At 41.3% G+C, this 24,362-nt stretch overlaps 1 long non-coding RNA gene across 1 annotated transcript; it reads left to right on the top strand.

The window, feature by feature from the left end:
• The first annotated feature begins 19 nt into the window (after window positions 1-19).
• Window positions 20-21,803, top strand: LOC132646830 (uncharacterized). Its single transcript, XR_009585152.1, has 5 exons — window positions 20-330; window positions 1,858-1,948; window positions 2,510-2,582; window positions 15,829-15,907; window positions 21,692-21,803. It is a non-coding gene; the product is annotated as an uncharacterized LOC132646830 (long non-coding RNA).
• Window positions 21,804-24,362: the final 2,559 nt, after the last annotated feature.

The raw sequence follows: 24,362 nt of genomic DNA, 5'->3' as shown, positions 1-24,362 counted from the left end.
TTTACGTCATCTGGGAAAAAGCCTGTTAGAAATCCCCATAAGGTTTTTATTCGTCACAGGGGAAACCCCAGCTCTTGCAACTTTCTCATTGCTGGTGCCTCTGTGTCAGGAAAGGCACGGTGGCCGGCAAGGTCGCTGTCGTTCTTACGAGGAGCGGGACGTCCTCGCGGCAGTGTGCATTGTGTTCACCCTGTAAGTGAACACACGTGGCCGTGGTCTTTTCCCAGCAGGCACTACAGAGCTGTGGTTCCGACAGCCGGCTGCATAACCCTCCTCGTGGACCTGCAGCGGAAGCTCTGTGGGCAGCAGAATGCTAATGCTCGTCCCCAGGTGCCTTTCTAACTTAAATCACCCTCACAGGGAAACCGCGGGGCTATGTAAAGATAGGCTTTCTATCCCTTTCATGTCCTCAGGGCAGAAGAAGTTACAGAAAATTCTCTTTAAGATTTTACTTGGTAGGATTTTTTTTTTTTTTGTTTCTAATTGTGTTTGTGTGTGTGTGGACACACACACAAAAGGACACTCTCAGCGACTGGAGCCACCCTGGAGTAGGAGCTGCTGGCAGGTAGTTGTGAGCAGTCCTGCAGGGTGGTAGTAACTGAGCCCTGGTCCTGTCCAGAAGCAGCGTGAACTCTCAAGTCAGAGCCACGTACTTTTAGCTCTGAAAAATCTTAAAAACAACAACCCACTTCCCGCAATTCAATCAACATCACCAGCACGGCACAGCACAGCCTTCGAAGGCTAACAACTTGTGATTCTACGAGTGAGGCTGGGTACCTGAGGCTGATTTCTCTCCCTGCTTTTCTGGAGCTGTGTGATCTTGAAAAATGCCATCAGCCTGTTTTCAATCTGTTTTCCTCACTTACGCAATACCATTTAATAAGCTTGCACGAGGATTATGCTGGATTAAATATCCAAAGCTCTCAGAGTAAGGTCTGTTACAAAGTAAGTGCTCAGTAAATATTAGCTGCCCGATTATCAGACTTTATGCTATCATGTTAGAAGTATGGTTCATTTCATAGTAGACTGTTGTTACTGGGTGTAATTTTAAGCTTTTTTCATTTTTCTGTATGAATCTCTTTTCCACATGGCTGTATAAAATCCATATGCATAATCTCTAATAATTCCATGGAGTTGTTGAATTTCAGCTATTAAAAATGTCATTCATCTTTTACGGGCTCATAGTGCAATGAAATCTTCTTTTAGAATGTGTGCTTTATTATTATTTTATAACTATAGATGATTCTGCAGTGAACATCTTGAAACATTTTTGAATTAATTGTATTCTTTGTGGGTTTTTTGTTTTTTGTTTTTTTTTGCTTAGCAAGTGGAATTGCTAAATATAAAACATAAACATTATACAAAATGACATTTCAGTATAACTTTCCAAAAGGGCTGTTCTAAGTTACAATATTTCAGGCAATGTATCAATATTTCAAGCATCTTTTCAATGGCATTTATATAACCATTGGATGTGTATAATTTTTAAACTTTCGCTAGTTTGCTTATTTGCAATTTATATTTCTTCTTGAGTGCTCTTATATTCCTTGTGTTCGTGTTTTTAAATCAAATGATGTCTAATGTGTGCACTATAAGGTAGAAGTATTGATTTCCTCCTCTAAAGTTAAACATTAAACATATATCAAGTCTTGGCCAAAGCTAATTTAATTTAGTTCTTTCCAGGAGTTAAAAAAAAAAAAAAAGCAAACAAACACTGTTTATGGTTACAAAGTGTTAGCATACTTATGATAGTTTCATCCAGGTAAAGCTACAATCCAGAAATGCTAACAGAAAAGATTGCCTCAGTCTTTACTTGACTAAAATACAACAAAACGTCATCCTTTCCTTTTCCTGCAGTTAACTTTGGCTTATCAGACACCAGTCACCTGATCCATACCAGGCACTGTGTTGGACTCCCTGAGTGAAAAGGAAAAGAATCCTGCTGCAGGTACGCACCTAATCACATGATTGCAACCTAATTTCCTAAGACCTATGATTCAGACCATGTAACTGCTGTGAGAGCCAGGTGGCTTGCAGTTCACAGTTGACAGGGCTGTAGCCCCCTGCCCTTTGACATTACCCTTACCTCAGCTGAGGAAGACTCAGAGATGCATGCAACGTGGCAGCAGATTTGACACAACCCCTGGCTGCCCTGAGGCACTTTCCTCCGGAACCTTCCTTTGGGTGTAGACATCACACTGTCCTGGATGCTGTCAGATCACGTAGATGCTCTTGCTTTCAAGTTTTCTCCGTAAACACCACCCTCCCTCTCAGCTCCCAGGGCTGGGTGCCCTAGCTGGAAGCTCTTGATACTGCAGTCCCTGATGGTCTCCTTCCCCAGGCAGTCTCGTTTGAGCACACAGCCTCAAACAGCATCTTCACAGAGATAACAGTTTCCACCCCCACCCCCCAGCCTCTTCGGAGCTCCAGGTTTGAATATCTACTGGTTTGTATAAATCACATCGAATGTTAAACCAAAGATTGCTTGTTTTATTTTGTTTTTCTCAAGTCTGCTCTTTATAGCGATTTCCTGCCCAGCATATGGTGCCATTACGCTTGGAGTCACACAATCAAATATTCAGGTATCTAGATCTGCCTGCCCTTCCTCTCTCTCTTCCTTCTCTCCTATGCTTCCTTCACACCTTCTTTCCTTCCATCTTGGAGATTGAACCCAGGGACTGGTACATGCTAGACAGGTATGCAGCCCCTGAGCCCCAGCCCTGGCCTTTATTTTTTGTCTGTTTTCTTAAAATTGTCATCTTTCCCATCAGTAAGTCTGGACAGCTCAGTCATCAAAACATACCATGATTGAGAGTATCTTACCACCTCCACTTCTGACATTATTGTTGTTAGACAACATCTCCCTGTGTAGTCCCCACTGACCTGCAATATGCTATATAGACTATATATGATATATATGCTCTATAAACAAGGCTGACCTCAAACTTACAGAGATCCACCTGCCCGTTCGACCTAAGTAATAGGATGGAAAGGTGATGTGCACCACCATGCAAAACCAAATATGTTGTCATTATATTTAGCTACAAAGTGAAATTGGTTTTCTAGATGGCTTTCCTATTTTTATTCCAATGTCTTCCTAATGAATTGTCCATACATGCGTGGGTTATTTTTCAAAATATAAATATGTTCAGTTAACTTGGATTAATACTCTCCCGTGACTTGGTGTGAAACCAAGAACAAGGGCAGTCCTTAATCCAAGCTTACTGTGGTGGTTTAAAAGAAAAATGGGCCCTGTAGGCTCAAATAATTGACTGGAACTATTTGGGAAGGATTAGTAGGTGTGGCCATGCAGGAGAAGGTATCACCAGGAGCCTGCTTTTGGTTTCAAAAGTCCATGCAAATCTCAATGAACTCTTTATCTTGTGCTGATGGGTTCAGACGTGAGCTTAGTCACTGCTCCAATAACATGCCTATTAGCTGCCATTCTTCCCTATCATAATGTCCATGAACTCCTTGGAACTGTGAGCCCCAAATTAAATGCTTTCTTTTATAAGTTGACTTGGTCATGGGTGTTTTAGCCACAGCCATGGACACTTCTTAACTAACCGTGAATCACTCCATTCAGTCTACTTAGCCAAAGCTGCCTTCCCTTGCTCCCTCTTATGCACCAAGTTTGGCCTCTGTTTAGGTCTTACCACTTGTCATTTATTCTGCCTGGAATGATATTCCCCTAGTTCTTCACAATGCTCACTTTCTAATCCCATAGTAAGAGTCCAGAAAGGGTGCCTTCAAAGCAAAGATATTCCAAGACCTTCCTGTGTAAACTGAAGCCAATCTGCCTAGTCATTTCTCATTCTTTTTGATATTTCCTCCATGTTTCTCTTTACTACTTAAACTCTAATATTTGTTTACTCTATTATTTGTTTCTTCTGGCAAAATATAAGCCCCCAAAATCAGAAGGTTTGGCTATTCTATTTAAATAGCATCCCTAATGCATACATAAAAATTCTCTCACTTAACCAAACTTTTGCCATTTAGGCTGGGCTGCTGGCCAGGGAGCTCTTGAGATCCTCCTTCAGGAGTTATAGGCAGACACAAGCCATACCTGGCTTTCTATAGGTGCTGGGGGTTGGAACTCAGATTCTCTGGCTTGCACAGCAAGAACTTTTACCATCTTCCCAGGCCTGATACCAATTTATTGTTCATAAAAAAGGCATTGCTATTCAAGTTCTACCTCTATTTGTCTTGAGTACCTCTGAATGTTAATTACTGCACACTCTGCCTTGTGTAGTACTTTTCCTTCTCTGCTGGGCAGCTGTTTCTTGCAAATTAAAACATTCTGGGGTGGGGAGGCAGTGAGGGTTTGTCTGGGGTGGGAAGAGGCTCAAGACCCAGGCACATCATTAAAGTTACAGGCTTGGAAAGTTCATAAAAGTTACAAAATCCACCAGCACTTGTTGGGAGAAGAGGAGTCTGTCCTCTGGCACTGACTCCAAGTTGTGCTGTGGGGATCGTTAGAGATGTAGCTTTTGTGAGGTGATCCTGTAAGTAACCCCTCATGCTTCTGTAAGTACATCCATATAGAGCCAAAGCTGACCGAGCCAGACTTGAGTGAATCATTTCTTAGGTCTGACATTGGTGTACTCTCTGGGATGAATAAGCATTCTCATCTCTCCCCGGAAAAAGTCCCACAGCACCCGTGAATGGAATGATCTTTGATGATTCTGACTGGTTCAATCAGCCGTTCACACACAGTCAAAGAACAACTAATCTATAGTGCTGTGGCATGGTCTGGCGCCTTTGTACTTGATTATTAATTATTTTGCTCTCTGAGATCAGCTTGCTGTCTGCAGACTATCATGTACTCCAAGTAATGCTGTGTAACTTTGCCTCCAAAATTACACCTGATTGGCTGAATGAAAGGCCTACACTTCTGGGCAGGATAGAATTGAGAAGCAGAGCTAAGGTTCACAGGCTTGGAGGACAGAAGGATTATGGGAAGGGGAGTGACAGGTAGGAGAAGAGAAGAAGGAAGTGGGACTGCTATGGGTTAGCATGGCTGGCATGAATTTGCTCTCAGGTGGTGTTGTAGAGAAGCCGTCCAGATAGAAAGCATAAGCAAGTATTTATGAAATTATGGATGGGAAGTAGCCCAGATTAGGAAAGATTAAGGCAAATGGCATGGGAGATAGGGCTGGGAGGTAACAAGGTAGTTTAGTTTTTATTTGCCCAGCCCTATGAAATAAGGCTTATTTAAAATTCTGTCAAGTGTCTGTGTCTTCTGTTATTGATAGCAAGCTAAATAAACCCACCACAACAATTATAGGCTTATTTTTTTTTTGAGACAGGGTTTCTCTGTGTAGCCTTGGCTGTCCTGGACTCAGTTTACAGACCAGGCTGGCCTTGAACCCACAGAGATCTGCCTGCCCCTGCCTCCCTGAGTGCTGGGATTACAGGTGTTCACCACCATGAATAATAAACATTATTAGCCAATTAGCCATTTTCATTTTCTACAATACTATAGTTTGCTTATTGGCTAGTTGGTCTGGTTTGAGAGTTCAAAAACTTCAATTTAGTAAAGTCAAAGTCTGTTTCCTTTGTCATCCTCTGTCTTTTATATGGCACTATGGTTTTTAAAACATCTTGAGTATCTGACATTAGAGGACAATGAAAGTACATGCTGTGGGATGCTGTATAGTCATTAAAATGATTCAAGTAGATATTGAAACAATCATTCTATAACATGTATTGTTGAATAACAGAAGAAAAACAATATTGTGCTATATAATATCACTTCAGCTTTGCTAATTTCCTCTGTATATACACATACATAAATAATATATTTATATATAATTTTCATTAAAATTTAAGTAAAATTATGTTATTTAAAAACCTTTCCACAAAAAGGCACTCTGAAATTTTATGCTTTATTTAAAACTAGATATCGCACGCCTGTGACAATGACAAGTGGACTTATGTTTTAGGGCTTGCCTCTTCTTGAACCTTGAACTTTATTTTGGTACCCCTACAAAGTCAATATGTCCCAAATAAACTCACTAGCACCATTAAGCAAATTTTCTTTCCTTATATTTTATTTCAGTTAATGTGTGTCCTGGGAATTCAATTAAACTTAGAAACTGACCCTCTGACCCTAACTTTTCCCCTATTATTTCCAGGGATAAAGCCCTACTAGTGCTAACAGGAAATTTTTTTTCTCATTCTATTCCTTCTTATTCAGATGCACATTCAAGAGTACACTTGTTCACTGATGGGGGAGGTCCTCCGCCCCTTCCATCTGACCCTAGCCCATCAGGTCTCATCAGGACTGTCTGCATTGTCTTCCTCTGTGGCCTAGTAAAGCTGCTCCCCCATCATGTGGAGGTGATCAAAGAGCCACACACTGAGTTCATGTCAGAGACAGTCCCTGTTCCCCTTAAGCTGACATGGGCTACATCTGTGCAAGAGTTCTAGGTTATCTCCACGAATGGGGCTTGGTTGGAGTATCAGTCTCAGAAAAGACCCCTGGGTCGAGATTTCTTGGCTCTGTTAGTCTCCTTGTGGAGCTCCTGTCCTCTCCAGGTCTTTCTATCTCCCCTTTCTTTCATAAGATTCTCTGTACTCTTCCCAAAGCTTGGCTATGAAGGGAGAGGAGGGAGGGAGGGAGGGAGGGAGGGAAGGAGGGAGGGAGGGAGAAAGGATGGTAGGGAGGCAGGGATTGGGAAGGAATGAGGGAAGGGGCCACAGCTGGGATACAAAGTGAAATTAAAATAAATGAAAAAAGCAATAAAGTAAAATAAAATAAAACCTCTGAAGAGAGAGAGAAAGTACACTAGTTCCTGCCTCTGTTTCTGCAATAAGATCTCTGTAACAGGTCACATATTGTCTAACCTCTGGAAACTGTGCACATGAACAACTCTAACAGCCCTGCTCCAGTGAGATTCTCCCAGGAAATGGCCAAATATGCGTCTTAACATTTCCATGTTCCAGGAGGACATTGTAGAAACCTTTGTTACAGTTCCTGTTGAATGGCTTTACCCTTGTTTTCAAATGTATGTCCCCAAATGGACCCTTGGAGTGGATGGTCCTAATCACCTTTCTTTTCCATCCTGCCTATCACATAAAAAACATTCAATAAACGTTTGTTAGAGAAATGGAAAAAAAAAACCTAGATTTTGCATTGTATGCATGTTATATAAAACCACGTATAAAATATAGAGCTTAGGTATAGTACACATATTTACATCAAGCAACAAATCAGAACATGTGTTCTGTCTAAGCAAACACCCATCTATCATCCGGTGTCTATACAATTCTTTGTTGGCCCTTCAACTAATTCACTTCAAACTAAAATTTAAATGATTAAAACAGTTACAGAGTAGCAATGAAAATAATTTTATGGTGGGGGGGTCACCAAAACATTAGGAATTATATCAAAATGTCACAGCACTAGGGAGGTTAAGAACCACTGAGTTCATGGAAAATGACTGGATAGTTCCCAACAATTATTCTTTAGAGTCCATATCTGTGTTTCTTATAGTGTATACCACATCCTATAGGTTCATGGAATGAAAGTAAAGCCAAGAGCTTGTTGACCATGACACCGCCCTCCAGACAGTGTTGCTCCGTGCACAGAATGAGCTTAGAGAGCTGTACTTTCGGCATCAAGTGAGTTTATTACCTATGTGCAGCAAGCAGAAGTAAAAGAATAAACTGAGGGTAGCACATAGTCCGTAGAACATCATCAAGTCATGGTATCATCAAGTTATGGTATCCAGCAGACATGACTGGCGAATTCGATGGAACAGTCTGCCGGGGTTCCTGCCTGAGTGACAGGCTGAGCGGAGCGGTGCTTCTCATTTTCATCCTGTTGGATAAACAGTAGTAACCTCAGTTGGGAATGGTTTACCTTGTATCTGTTCTTAATTTTTAAAATGTTTACTACATTTTACGTATTTATCTGTGTGTTTGTGCATGCGTGTGTGCCTGTGGTGTGTGTATGTGTGTTCTCACATGCTACAGCATACCTGTGGACATCACAGGACAACTTTTAGGACTCTGTTCTATCCTTCCAGCATGTGGGTCCCAGGGACTGAGCTCAGATTATCAGGCTTGGTGGCAAGCACCCTTCCCCACTGGACCACCTTCTTTGCCCAAAGGCACAAAGTATTTAATGTTAGGAGACATTTTCAGTTTCCTGTCCTCTCTGTTACAGAGTCATTGAGTCAGCCTGACCTGGGACAAGGGATCTCAGCTCAAATAAACATGATGCATTTGAGGCAAGGGCAGTGTCTCTTATTCTCATCATTAAGCTCTCATCAAGCATGAAGAGCACATGACAGCTTTCCAATATAATTTATATTACAGGTGTGCTCTCAACAACTCCCAGTGCCATGGCTCAGATTATCATTGCCATCTGTTGATTGCTTATGCCAGTAGAGTTCTGAGTGAAATATAGGACAGGAGAGTGAAGACTAAGTACTGATTATAAGAAAATTAGTCTTTATATATTGTAACCTTCTACACACCATACACACTGTTATAGCTAATCTTTGTAAGAACTTTGCAGCAGGTGTCATCATAATTGAAAGACTAACAAGAACATAAGCTCAGGATAATGAAGGGCTTACTCAAAGTTACTCCACAACTATCTCAAAGGTCTATGGTCAAAACTTAAGTCTTTCAAATTCCAGGTCTGGCATAGTTTTCATGTATCTCAGTGCTAGTAAAGAAATATCTAAGTGAGTGGGACATGGGAAAAGCAGCTGGAGAAGATGGGGTGGATGTCTTACACTAAAAGAACAAGAATGAAATTTACTACTAAATAAAGCCTGCTCATGTTACCCGAATTTGGAACTGTTTTAGGATTTATTGCTGGGAACTCAGCTATCCCAAATCTATCACAAATGCTCTCTGATCTTCTTCCCCTTTCTCCTTCCTGCTCTTCTCAGAACTTGGCTCACAAGAAAATGCAGCACATCCCCTAATGCCAGGACCAGTGTGTTGGCCTCAGTGGTTCTTTGGCTCATGATACAAGTTTCATTATGGCCTTTCTCACCTGACCCTCATGTTAGTGAGTTACATTTTTCCTATTCCTCAACTTTGGGCTTAAACATGTAACTTGATTTGGCTGTAAGGATCTTGGTACACAGAAAAAAAAAAAACACCCAGAAATGTACTTGAATACTCATCTTATCCTTTTGTGTTCCAGAATAAGAACATGGCCTGGATAGTGGTTTCCTAGAATAAACATAGGTGGGACAGATTTGAGATGAACTTACAGCAGGGAGCCAAGATCAGCTAATGTACAGCCTGAAATAGAGTCTAGGTTAGCTAAACTATGTACCTACAGACCTATAGTGTAAAAATAAATAACTTTTAATGTACACACATGCACACACATTCATATTATATTTCCAGACCACTAATATAAACATGCTTTGCCCTAAAATTTACTGGACATGCTGAAGAAGAAAACTATTCTTCCTTTTCCTTTCTGAGTTAATAAGTAGAGAAAGTCAGAAATGAAGCTCCAGGATGAAGGAGCCGGACATGGCCTGGGCATGAGGAATGGAATGACTACTGGGTTTACTTGCAGGACTAGAATAAGCAGCAGGGTGAAAGGCAGAGGGAAGCCCTGTCAGGGAAAGGGTGCTTCTCCAGCCAGCCTTGTAAGCATCCCCCTGGAGGCCAGGCCAAGGTTGCCTGTCACTGGAAATGGGCTAAGGGACAAAGGGATAAAGGAATGGCTGTCTTGGCTCTCCACCCTCCTGCTTTACAAGTGAAATTAGTGAATTGGTACATAGCTGTCATGTTACTAATAGACCTCATTTCATTTCATATCCTTGTAGAATGCTGCCTTCAGCTAAATAGGACTTAGGCATTGTTAGAAATACTGGTGTATTTTGCTTATGAAGTAAGCTGTAGATTAAAGGCATTGCAACAAAGGATTAAAAATGAAGTTGCTGAAGGCAATTTTTCGTCCTCAGTGTAGATCATTTCTTGATGAAGGAATTACCACAGCGATACATTCTTCATAGTTTTGCAGGTGGGACTCACTATAATAGTTAATGAAACACATATGAAGCTTATCATGAAATATGCTGGTGTGGTGTGTCTGACACCCTGAGGGAACTTGGCACTGGTACTGAGGCTCTGCTACATGCTGACAAAGCTGCCAGTTCCTGGGAGGAGGCTTATTTCGAGAGATACAATGACTTTGTGGGATACACAGCAGGACTGGTGCTTTAACAGTGCTTGGCTAGAGAGGTCCACAGTTATTCCCAGTTTAAGTCATAGATTTCTTCACGATACTTCGTCCCATTTATTCACTTTGAGTCTTTAGACTTCTGACATGGAAAAGTATGTTATTGGTGAGGATTCTTCTACCTCTTCAGCTATGTAAAAGATTCATCTTATGACTGAGTTGAAGTCTCAAAAAATGTTATTATGCCTCTAAGTGGGTTTTTTTTGTATTTTTCAAAGTCATATGTTATATGATTATAAGTGCAACTTATTAGTGTTATACAGCCATTTGGGGAGGTGAGAGTGATGAAGTGGTAGCTACATAAACAGAAACTACGGTCATTGAGATCTCTCAGCAGGCATTGCCACTAGCTGCACAGACATAGAGACCTGATTTCAATCCCTACGACCCACATAAAGGCAAAGTAGAGGACAGAGTCGACAAGATGTCCTCTGAACTCCATGCCTTGTCATGTGCCACATGTATGACATATACAATCGTAGTAAAAAACATTTTTAGAAATAAGAATCAGAACCATTGTATCTTATTGCTTCCCTTCAAGTTATGAGACCTCACTTTGATCATGTATTTGCATATTGAAGCAATTAACTTTCCTAAGTTGGAACTCAAAATGTACATTAACATTAAGGGCTATAATACTACATCCTTGTATACAAGAAACAACCACAAGCTTTTTTGAAACCACACATTTGCCTTTTGGCTCTGAGGCTTGGAAGCATAATGTTGACCTAAAATCAAGGGGCTGGTGAGTTGCATGGTTTTTGGAGCCTGAGGGTAAAGACTTCCTTCATTTTCCAGTTCCCAAGGCTACCCAGGTTCTGGCACCTCTGAAGTTAGCAACAGCCAGAGATACAATGACTTTGTGGGGTACATCATGACTTTGCTGCATCACTTTGACATCAGATCTCCGGCTCCCTTTCCAGCATTCAATAACTCTGAGATAGCATTGGATCCACCTCCTAAACCAGGATATTTTTCCTGTTTTGAGGACTGATTTATAAATTTCCATCTGGTGTTTTAAAAATAGTATTGTAGGTTTTACTTACAGCCAATGGTAACTTGAAAATTAGATTGTCTCCAGCACCATATGACTTAAAAAAAACAAAAAACAAACAGAAACAATGAACAGGAACTGAGATTTCTATTCTTTCTTTCCTTCTTTCTTTCTTTCTTTCTTTCTTTCTTTCTTTCCTTCCTTCCTTCCTTCCTTCCTTCCTTCCTGTGGGGGGAAAAAAAAGCTCTGTCTCATATTTCTGGAATCGCAGGTTTGAGCTCAGCAAACAGCCATGCTTTCAAGCAGTCATCTCGATCCCTATGTATCCAGTTCCCCTTTCTTTTGTGTATGATCTTTGTATTCAGATGGGTGTGTACATGTATACATGGAGACCAGAGGTGTTTTCCTCATTGATCTCCACCTTATTTTTTTTTGAGACTGGGTCTCTCACTAAACCTTGAGTTTATTGATATGCTAGGCTGGCCAATCAGTGAGTTCCAGGGATCCACCTGTATTACTTGACCAATGCTGGACCTACAGACATGACCTCCATGGCTGTTTTTTATATACATCCCAGGGATCTGAACTCAGATCCTCATGTATGTGCAGCAAGCACCAGCTGAGCCCTTTCTCTAGTGTATCCAATACTTTCTTCATTGTTTCCCCTTTCCTTCAATGTACCAGACTTTCTTCTTCTTTTTAGAGTTTTTTAAAAAATTAATTAATTCAATTTAATTCAGTCTTAGGCCCCTCCCTTCTCTTCTCCCAGTCCCAACCTCCCTCTTGCATCCTTTCTTCCCTATTCTTTAGAATGGGGGGGCTACCCAGACACCCCCAGCTCATCTATTCACATGAGGACTGAGTTCATCTTCCTCCCCTGTGGTCTTGTAGGGAAGTCCCATCAGGGGGAAGTGATCAGAAAGCAAGCAACATAGTCTGTGTCTGTGCTGGTTGATCAATAGAATTGAATCGAAGACACAGAAATAAACCCACACACCTATGCATACCTGATTTTTGACAAAGGAGCCAAAATCATACAATGGAAAAAAGACAGCATCTTCAACAAATGATACTGGTCTAACTGGCTATCTACAGGTAGAAAAGTGCAAATAGATCCATATTTATCACCCTGCACAAAGCTCAAATCCAAGTGGATCAAAAACCTTAACATAAAACCAGATACACTAAATCTGCTGGAGGAGAAAGTGGTTAAGAGCCTTGAACTCATCAGCACAGGAGACAACTTCCTGAACAGAACACCAACAGCTCAGGATAAAGATCTACAATTAATAAATGGGACCTTACGAGACTGAAAAGCTTCTGTAAAGCAGAGGACACTGTCAACAGAACAAAATAGAAATCTACAGACTGGGAAAAGATCTTTACCTGGCTTTCTAATAATCCCCTGACTCCATCTTATTCTCTCTGCTCCTATAATAAGTCATTACTTGCATTCATTCATACTTCCTGATCTTACATCCTAACTTGCCCCTGATCCCATGGTCATATTGCCTCTAGTGCCATATTTTCCAGAAAAAGGAGAAGGAAGTGGAGAATAGGAGGGGTGGGGGAGAGGAAAGACACTACTTAATCGATGCCCTATTTTCATCAGAACACAATTTACAAATAGGCTAACCATGTTCCCAACAACCTGACTGTTGGGTTTCAGATTCATCTCACAATACTCCATCTTTGCTGTGCTCTCCAAGGCACTCTTCAGGGATTGACCTAACTGGGGAGAAAAGAGAATGAAGAATGGGTAGACATGCAGACACTACGGGTATAGGCAAGCTGGGAAGCGGCTTGAGCTTGCTCTGAGGGAGGACGCTAACTACAGCAACAGCAGCACCTGAGCGCTCAGCTTGTTTATTTACATCTGAATTGAGGAAACAGGTTTATTGTATAAAGCCAAATGAAGAGGTAGCTTCGTGGTACACAGTTAAGCAAGGAGACAGTTTTAGTTAATCTGTCAGGGTGAGGGGTGGGGGTGAGGGGTGTCTGTATAGGCCAGTGGTCTCAGTTTTCAGTCATCTGAGGGAAGAAAGCTATTTTCTGTTACTAAACCTGAATACCCAGAATTAGACACATTGTGAATAATAGAGGTTTATGCTAGGAAGCCCAAATGTGTCTTTGTTTGTCAAGGGCAGTCTTCCTGTATTAAACAAATACATGGGTCATGGGATGGTGAGCCAGAGCTAGCTTGGGTCTCTCTGCCCTCTCATGAAGCCATTACTGCCAGTATAGGGGTCCTATCATCATAGTCTTGTGTAGTTATTCACCCAAAGACTTCACTGTCTCATTTTGTCAACATAGGAATTCAGGGATTTACTTTCCACCACATAAACTCTTAGACACATCCCACCACAATCTTGAGAAGTTCCGAGTTTCCTTAGGCTCTCTGTTTTCACAGTGTTCTCTTTGCAAGAACAAGTAATGCTTTGGAATGCTCAAAACCTCTTCTTTTTCATCTCCTTTGGCTAATTTATCAATTCTTTAGAGAAACAGAACTGAAGAGCATGAATATGTGGAATTTATTGCCTTACGTGCTGTGGTCCAACTAGTCCAACAATGGCTTGTTTCCAAACAAACAAACAAACAAACAAACAAAAGCCAAGAATCCTGGAGTTGTTTAATCCCCAAAGCTAGATGTCTCAGGTGGTCTTCAGTCTACATTGGAATCCTGAAGTAGGTTCTAATACCAGAGAAGGAATACCTCAACAGCAGGATAAATGAACTTCCCAGTGAGAGTTAGGCAAGCAGTTAAAAATCAAAAGTTTCATTCTTCCATGCCCTTTTTATACAGGCTGATACTTGGGGGTATGGCCAAGATTTAGGGTGGGTCTTCTAGCCTCAGCTGATCCAATCAAGAAAATTCTTCATTGGCATGCCCAGTTGCTTGGGTTTTAATTTATTCCAGATGTAGTCAAGTTTATAACTAAGATTAAGCATCAGATCCCCAAGCCTTCAGGTACCTTTTATTTGTATCTTTAAAATTGTATTTATTAATAAGGTGTGTATGATAATGATGATGATGGTGTGTGTGTGTGTGTGTGCACTCACAGGTATACCCATGGGTGTGTACACTGGTTAGTTTTGTCAACTTGATACTAACCAGAGTCACATGGGATGAGGGAACCACAACTGAAGAATTACCTCCATCAGATTGGCCTGTGGGCATTTTCTGGATCAATGACTGAGGAAGAAGGGCCCAGCTCTTTGTAAGTTTGTGCCTCCCCTGTGCAGGCAGTCCTAGCTTGTATAACAAAGCTGAGAAAGCCATGGAAAGCAGGCTGGTGGGGAACGTGCCTCTGTGGTTTCTGCTTCAAGCTTCAGCATATCTTCTGCACTGGCTTCCCTTGATGATGGGCTCTCTAAACTGTAAGATTAAAAAACAAAACAAAACAAAACAAAAAAAAACCCCTCTTTCTCTCACCAGGTGAGGTGGCGCACACCTGTAATCCCAGCACTCTGGGAGGCAGAGGCAAGCAGATCACTGTGAGTTCAAGGCTAGCCTGGTCTACAAAGTGAGTCCAGGACAGCCAAGGCAACACAGAGAAACCCTGTCTTGAAAACACCAAAAAAATAAAATGCCCTCTTCTCTCTGCAACTCTCTTTTAGTCAGTGTTTTATTATAGCAATAAAGAGACCAAACAAAACAAAGTGTGTATGAGTACAGACACATGCGTGGAGTCGAGAGGACAGCTTTTGGGAGTCAGTTCCCTTTTTCTACCAGAGGATTTGGGGTTGGAGTTCATTCGGGTTGTTAGGCTTGCTTGGCAAGCGTTCTTACCTGCTAAGCAATCTTTAGCTCAGGTGCTTTCCTGAGCTTTCCCTTGACACCACAGCACACTGTATTTCCTCTGGTAACACACATTAACCTTGGTCAGAATTTCCTTGGTTAGCAGCCTTGATTCCACAGTGTGAGCTCCATGGGCACAGTATCTTAACCAGTTTTCTAGGTTGATGGTCAGCAAATCTATGTATGTATCTATCATCTATCTATACAAATTGTCCCCTCTCTTCTAGAATCTAATAAAGAAGGCAAGTTGTTTATGTATTTATTTGCAGAGGTAAAACTATAGAATCAAGAATCAGAGCCTTGGGTTTTACTTGAATCCTCAGTTCAGCCTTCAGTAAGTTTCCCTGGTATTGGTGGAAAACTAGAACTTTCTGACATCTTATCATGTTTATCTAAATTTACCTAAAGACACTTAAAACCTTGGAGAAAGTTTTCCCAGTAAATGTTAGCGTGAAGACCATTATACTCACTAGACAGTGAGTCAGCACCTTTCAAGCACTTCCCCTGGGGACTAGGAGCTACTTAAGGACCCAGCCACAATGGTTCCCAGCACTATTCATGGTGATTCAGACAAGAAGACTGGAGGGTTTGTGATTACTCATATAAAAGTAGGATGACAGCACCATTTCATTCAATAGGGATTTAAGAACAATTCAGAACAGAAATAGAAACTGCAACAGCATTAGCAAATCCCTCAGTCCTTGCATGGGTGAGCTGGAAACTCTGCTTTGGCAGCTTGGAGTTTAGTGCAGCTGTCATGTGGACAGCAATTCTCCCAGTTTACTATGTTACTGAATTCTCTTTTCCCAGGAATTGTCTAGTCCAGCACAAAGCCGTACCGGAAACAGAAGAAATGAGCAATATTTTGAAATACAAATTCAGGACACAGGTAAGAGAAAAGTCTACTAGGATTGACAGAGCTCTGGTCCAAAAATTTCCAGATGTCTGGAAGAAAATTAGAATTTAATCAGTTGTTTGTGATCATTAAGTTATATTGTCAACTAAACTAGATTTTGAGTCACCTGGGACACACACCTCCAGGTATGTTTGTGAAGGAGTGTCCAGAGAGGATTAGCTGGAGGGGAGACCCAGCCTGAATGTGGGTGGCACCATCCCATGGACTGGGGACCCAGACTGATTAAGAGAGGCAAGGAGAAGTAAGCTTGGTACCAGCATTCTTCTCTCCCTGTTTCCTGCTTCAGACACAATGTGAGCAGACACATCTTGAGCAACTCTTGCCAACACACTTTCCTTGCCATGATGGATGCTTCTCAACTCTGGAGGAAAACAGAGTTGTTTCTTAGGTTTCTTAGTTTCTTAGGTTGTTTTTGTCAGGTATTTTGTCCCAGCAACAAGAAAAGTAGGTAATGTAGTTACCACAATATTCACACACCTAGATATTTCTGAAACCTGAAATTAATAGGAGGATCTAGTTGTTTCTCAGATATTTGTATTTAAATCAATAGGTGTTTGTGTATTTCACATTGATGGATAGGCTGACATCCAGTCTTACCACCCTAGGGCATAAATAAGTTATCTTCAGTGTTGGAGACAGAACAACCAAATCCTTTGATATATAACTACACTCTGTTGGCTTGTTAAACTAAGGAAGTAAGGATATGGATATGAATAAAGGGAAGAGGAGCAGGTCATGTGAGTGTTCAAATATGCTTTTCTAAGAGGAGTTCCCTATCACTCAGTGCTATGCTCCTCAAAGCTGAGTGTGGTGGTTTGAATGAGAATGTCCCCCACAGGCTCAAATATTAGAATACTTGATTCCCCCCACCAAACACACATCCATTGGTAGCGTTATTAGGGGAGGTTTAAAAGGTGGCCTTGGTGGAGAACTATGTCACTGGGGATAGGCTTTGGAGTTTTAAAGTCTCATGCTATTCCCAGATGTGCCTCTGTTTCGTGCTTGAGTCTGAGATGTGAGCTCTCAGCTTCAGACTTCAGCCACTATGTATGCTACCTGTTGCCATGCTGTCCTGCCATTATGGATCCCAACCCTTTGGGCCCTTAAACCAAAATAAACTGTTTCTTCCATAAGTGGCCTTGGTGTTTTATTGCAGAAACAGAAAAGTGACCAACACATTGACTCAATGCTTTTTTTTTTTTTTTTTGTCCATTGGTTTTCTTAATGCTTTCTTTAATTCCTCATCACCTTCCCCATCATCCTGCCCTTCCCTTCTCCTTCCATTTGTCCTTCGTTTATTGACACCCAGTCATCTATCCAATGTGCAGAAGCCTGAGATTTCTCTTTGGCTTCTGAACTTAAGGGCCCAAAGGAAATATGACAGAACGTTTATAAAATTATATTTGGGTCACAGATTATTTTTGATAGTTGATAACAGTGATGAATTCTCTTGTCAGAAAAAAAATGCATGCAATTTTGCCAGATTGAAATTCACAAATAAACTCTAGATTAGAAATATATTCCTTGAATTACAGAGAAAATAAAATTACATCTTGGTAGCGAGTCATTTTGTTCAGTTGGTCAAGGACTATTCTATGCTGAACACCAACAAATCTGAGTTTCTCTACCAATTTACTTAGATTGAGATTACAATATATCATAGACTGGGTGACAGAAACAACAGAAGTGTGCTTTTCGCAGTCTGGAGTTTGGGAGGAGAGTGAGTTATCATCATATATTGGTCCTGATGAGAGTTTCTTTTTGACTTGAAGAAGCTGGTTTTCATGCAATGTCTTTATACAGTGGTGGGAGAGAGCTTGACCATATGTTCTCTGACCCTTTATATAGGGACACTAATATAAGGGTACTACTCTCATGACCTTATATTACCTCCAAGCCCTCCAAATTTCACCACATGAGGGCTAGACCTTCAACACATGGAATAGGTGTTGAGGTGTGTATAAGAGGAGACACAGTTCTGCCCACTACAGCTTCCTTAGGAATTCTGCCTGCCCTGAGGCACAGAAAAGGTGACTAGAGTTTTCTTAACAATAGAAAATCTGGACTAGTTATAAACACAAGTCATTGATGCTTCAGGATGGTGTCATGAAATTATGTAGAAACATGTTAGTGATTCTTGTACCAAAATGGTATAAAATATTCCTGCTGTTGCTATAGATCAAAATAAATACCAATGCAAACAGACTAATTTACATAATAAAGGAGGAGAGGAGAGAGGAAAGGAAGAGATGGGAAAGGAGAGCGAGAGAGTGAGTGAGCAATAGAGAGAAGGAAAGAGAGAGAGAGAGAGAGAGAGAGAGAGAGAGAGAGCACGATCATACATAGTCATTACCCTACCACTTAAGGCAAGCATCTATTTGCAGAGCACGTTGCTTATGATATTTTTTTTTACCTCTTGCAAAAAATGCATGGAAAACTTGTTGAATTTCAAAAGCAATTTCAGCATATATTTTTTATAATAGATTTTGAGAGTTTCATACAATGTATTTTGATCATACTCACACTGTTTCCCTAATTTTTTATTTTTATTCACTCACTCATTCTCTGGTTCTTTTAACAAATATTTGTTGATAACTTACCATGTGTGAGGACTTCAAGAAAAAAAGAGGGGCAGGATGACTGACAAGTAATGATGAAGAGCTCCAGCTGGCATTAAAGGTAGACAAGAATAATAAACAAAACTGTAAGCTGGGTATGGTGGCCCAGGACTATAATTTCACAACATGTGACACTCAAACAGAAGGATTATTGACAACTTGAGTTAAGCCTGGGCTATATAGTGAGTTCAAGAACATTGTCCCAATTACACCTTGACCAAAACCAAACAAATAAAAAGCAGAATGGCAATCAAACTCAGGGCTGAAATCAATCAATTGGAAACAAATAAAACAATTCAAAGAATCAATGAAACCAAGAGCTGGTTCTTTGAGAAAATCAACAAGATCGACAAACCCTTAGCCAGGCTAACTAAAAGGCAGAGAGACACCACCCAAATCAACAAAATCAGAAATGAAAAGGGGGCTATAACTACAGACACTGAGGAAATCCAAACAATCATTAGGACTTACTTCAAAAGTCTATATGCCACAAAATTTGAAAATCTAAATGAAATGGCCAATTTTCTTGATCGATTTGACTTACCAAAGCTGAATCAGGACCAGGTAAATCAACTAAATAGTCCTATATCCCCCAAAGAAATAGAAGCGGTCATCAAAAGCCTCCCATCCAAAAAAAGCCCAGGAACAGATGGCTTCAGCGCAGAATTCTACCAGACCTTCAAAGAAGAGCTAACACCAATTCTCTTCAAACTATTCCACAAAATAGAAACAGAAGGAATATTACCAAATTCATTCTATGAAGCCACAGTCACCTTGGTACCTAAACCTCACAAAGACTCAACAAAGAAAGAGAATTTCCGGCCAATCTCCCTTATGAACATTGATGCAAAAATACTTAACAAAATACTTGCAAACCGAATCCAAGAACACATCAAAGATATTATCCACTATGACCAAGTAGGCTTCATCCCAGGTATGCAGGGGTGGTTCAATATACGGAAATCCATCAATGTGATCCACCATATTAACAAACTGAAAGAAAAAAAACACATGATAATCTCCCTAGATGCTGAAAAAGCCTTTGACAAAATCCAACATCCATTCATGTTCAAAGTATTGGAGAGATCAGGGATACAAGGCACATATCTAAACATAGTAAAGGCGATATACAGCAAGCCTATAGCCAACATCAAACTGAATGGAGAGAAACTTAAAGCAATCCCACTGAAATCAGGTACAAGACAAGGCTGCCCACTCTCTCCATATCTCTTCAACATAGTGCTTGAAGTCCTTGCTAGAGCAATAAGACAGTTGAAGGAGATCAAGGGGATACAAATTGGAAAGGAAGAAGTCAAATTATCACTATTTGCAGATGATATGATAGTATACGTGAGTGACCCCAAAAACTCTACCAGGGAACTCCTACAGCTGATAAACACCTTCAGCAAAGTGGCCGGATACAAAATTAACTCAAAAAAATCAGTAGCCCTCCTGTATACAAAAGACAAAAGGGCTGAGAAAGAAATTAGGGAGACAACACCCTTCACAATAGCCACAAATGACATAAGGTACCTCGGAGTAACCCTAACCAAGGAAGTCAAAGACTTGTATGAAAAAAATTTCAAATCTCCGAAGAAAGAATTAGAAGAAGATATGAGAAGATGGAAAGATCTCCCATGCTCATGGCTTGGCAAGATTAACATAGTAAAAATGGCCATCTTACCAAAAGCAATCTACAGATTCAATGCAATGCCCATCAAATTACCAACACAATTCTTTACAGACCTGGAAAGAAAAATTCTCAACTTCATCTGGAATAACAAGAAACCCAGAATTGCTAAAACAATCCTCTACAATAAAAGATCTTCCGGAGGTATCTCCATCCCTGATCTTAAGTTGTACTATAGAGCAACAGTTTTAAAAACTGCATGGTACTGGCATAGAAACAGAATGGTGGATCAATGGAACCGAACAGAGGACCCAGAAATAAACCCACACACTTATGGACACCTGATCTTTGACAAAGACGCCAAAACCATACAATGGAAAAAAGATAGCATCTTCAACAAATGGTGCTGGTCTAACTGGATGTCTACATGTAGAAAAATGCAAATAGATCCATACTTATCACCCTGCACAAAACTGAAGTCCAAGTGGATCAAAGACCTCAACATAAAACCAGACACATTAAATCAGCTTGAAAAAAAAGTGGGAAATACCCTAGAACTCATTGGTACAGGGGAAAACTTCCTGAACAGAACACCAACAGCACAGGCTCTAAGAGCAACAGTCAATAAATGGGACCTCATGAAACTGAAAAGCTTCTGCAAAGCAAAGGACACCGTCATCAAAACAAAGCGACCACCTACAGATTGGGAAAGAATCTTCACCAACCCTTTATCTGACAGAGGACTCATATCCACTATATATAAAGAACTAAAGAAGCTGAAAAGCAGCAAACCAAGTAATCCACTTAAAAAATGGGGAACAGAGCTAAACAGAGAATTCTCTGTAGAGGAATACCGAATGGCAGAGAAGCACTTAAAGAAATGCTCAACCTCACTAGCCATTAGGGAAATGCAAATCAAAACAACCCTGAGATTTCACCTTACACCCATGAGAATGGCCAAGATCAAAAACTCAAGTGACAACACATGCTGGAGAGGTTGTGGAGAAAGGGGAACCCTTCTCCACTGCTGGTGGGAATGTAAACTTGTACAACCACTCTGGAAATCAATCTGGCGCTTTCTCAGACAACTAGGAATAGCGCTTCCTCAAGATCCAGCCATACCACTACTGGGCATATATCCAAAAGAGGCTCAAGTACACAAAAAGGACATTTGCTCAACCATGTTTGTAGCAGCTTTATTTGTAATAGCCAGAAGCTGGAAACAACCCAGATGCCCCTCAACTGAAGAATGGATGCAGAAATTGTGGTACATCTACACAATGGAACATTACTCAGCAATGAAAAATAAGGAAATCATGAAATTCGCAGGTAAATGGTGGGATCTGGAAAGGATCATCCTGAGTGAGTTGTCCCAGAAGCAAAAAGACACACATGGTATATACTCACTCATATAGACATACAACATAGGACAAACCCACTAAAACCTGTGCATCTAAAGAAACTAAGCAAGAGAGAGGACCCTAACTAAAATGTTCAATCCCCATCCAGAAAGGCAAAGAAGATGGACATCAGAAGAAGAAGAAAACAGGAAACAACCTAGGAACCTACCACAGAGGGCCTCTGAAAGCCTCTGCCCTTCAGACTATCAAAGCAGATGCTGAGCCTGATGGGCAACTGTTGGGCAGAGTGAATGGAATTTTAGGTAAGAACTGGGAAATAGTAAAAGCTGGAGAGGACAGGGTCTCCACAAGGAGAGCAACAGAACAGGAAAATTTGAACACAGGGAACTTCCCAGAGACTCATACTCCAACCAAGGACTATTCATGGAGATAACCCAGAACCCCTGCACAGATGTAGCCCAGGGCAGTTCAGAGTCCAATTGGGTTACATAGTAATGTGAAGAGGGACTGCCTCTGACATAATCTGATTGGCCTGCTCTTTGATCACCTCCCTCTGGGGGGGAGCAGCCTTACCAGGCCATAGTAGAGGACAATGCAGCCACTTTTGATGTGAACTGACAGACCAAGATCAGAAAGGAGAGGAGAACCTCCCCTATTAGTGGACTTGGGGAGTGGCATGCAAGCAGAGGGAGGAGGGAGGGTGGGTTTGGGAGGGGAGGAGGGAGGGGCTTATGGGGGGATGCAGAATGAATAAAGTGTAATTGATGAAAAATTTAAAATAAAAGGGAAAAAAATAATTTAAGAAACTTAAATGACTTTCAAAAATGGAGGAAAACATGGAGTTAGTCAATTGGCATGGAGCACGTCTCGCCCCTGGGGGCAATGGTCTCCTGAACCTACTCAGACCTCGGACACCACCACTGCTAGTTCTAGAACTGACGCAGGATGTTCCAACGAGGGGGTTAAGGCTTCTAATAATATTTCCTATAAGCCCACACCTGTTTGTCTATATCCCCCATTTTTATTCATTATTAGCCAGATAGAGCCAAGTAATTGTGGTGATGATACTTGCTTTTTTGCCCAATGCTGGAATGCTAGTAAATTTAGGTATGCCCTGGTTACTCGCATGCCTCACTGCATGCCTGTGTTCGTTGATGCCCCTCACGCTATGACTCTCTTCAGACAGAAAAGGGATCTTGGAACTACAGCCACCATTGTTACTACCATCTCATTGGCGGCTGTTGGAGCTACCACCGGGGCATTAGCCATGAGTCATACTGGGCAGACTGCTCAGACCCTGAACAATCATTTAGCCAATGTAACTCATGCCTTAGTTGTACATAAATGCATTAATGCTCAACTAAAAGGAAGCTTGATGGTGTTCAATCAGAGGATTGACCTTGTGCAGGAGCAAATTGATACCCTATGGCAAATCGCTCAACTTGGCTGTCAATGAAAATATGCTGGACTTTGAGTCACTAGCATATAACATGAGAATTTTTCCTGTGCTGCAAATCTGTCTAAACAATTGTTGAGCTATATTTTAGGTAATTGGACTGGAGAATTCGATACTACGATGGAGCAGCTGAGAGTGGCCATTGTCACAGTAAATTCTACCAGAGTGGACGCAGGACTAGCCACAGGATTATCATCATGGATTGCTGCAGCCATGAATCATCTGAAGGAATGGGCGGGCATGGGAGCGTTAGCAGGCCTTCTGGTGTTGGTCTCCTTGGTTTGCCTGTGGTGTATATACAAGATTAGAGTCTCACAACAGTGTGATGCAGCCTTGATCATTCAGGCCTTACAGCCATTGAAGCAGGACATTCTCCCCAAGCATGGTTGGATACCATAAAAAGCTAAAATGTTACGCTCAGGATGTGAGGCTAAGCACTGCACTCAGGGTCAGCCACTTTGGACCCAGAGAAGAGCATGTCTGGTTGCATGTGGGTTGATGCCCCAGGTCCCGCCTCTGAGAAAAAGGTATCGGACGGATCTGATGCTCTTTGGGTGGATGACACCTAAACGAACATCGGTACAAAGTCCCAATTTATTTCTAATATCAGAGATCAGACCTCTACTCTTGCCTGATGCATCTAAAACAAAAAGGGGGAACTGTAGAGAGCTGCGGAATGCTATGCCTTAAAGATGGAGCTGGTTTCCGCCTTCCACCTTCCCGATGGTGAGTGCTCTCTGTCACGTACAATTCCACATTTGGCTAAGGCTGAGGATCTGGCTGCTTCCATGTATGTGGACCTATCTGCATTGCCCACGTGGCACGCCTGGGTTGGCTACCCAGAGGCTATTTAAGCTGTGGGCTGGCTTTCCCCAGGGTCCGAGGATTGTTCAAGGTTTCTGAATAAACTGCATTGAAAAAAAAAAAAAAAGCAGAATGGCAATTGGCTCTGGAATCAAGGATGGCTATACCAGGATTTATGATAGGGTTGCTATTGTGGTAGAAAATGGCCAAGGTTTAAGCTATGTTCAAACAATGAAATTTCAGCCTCATCTCCCTGCCACCATTGCCTCTATTCATATGGCATTCCACTGAGCTACATGACTGACAGGACCATGTTAGGTCCCAGGGATGTGGGATGTGAAGAAAAAAGTTGAGAGACATGGACTAATAGGACATATAGATTTCTGAAGGACATTGGGGGAACCCCAGATGATATCATTGAACAGACAATAGTTTTGTTCCTGTTGGAGGAATCAGAAGTCTGTCCAGAGGCATTCTAGGCAAACAAAAACAAAAACAAACAAAAAAAAAAAAACATAGAAATTTTAACATACAATGCTATGGGGAAAAAAAAAGAGGA

This window comes from Meriones unguiculatus, chromosome 12, assembly GCF_030254825.1.
Source record: "Meriones unguiculatus strain TT.TT164.6M chromosome 12, Bangor_MerUng_6.1, whole genome shotgun sequence".
Lineage (NCBI taxonomy): Eukaryota > Metazoa > Chordata > Mammalia > Rodentia > Muridae > Meriones > Meriones unguiculatus.
The sequence above is the reverse complement of the archived record's forward strand: the minus strand, read 5'-3'. Positions and strand labels throughout refer to the sequence as shown.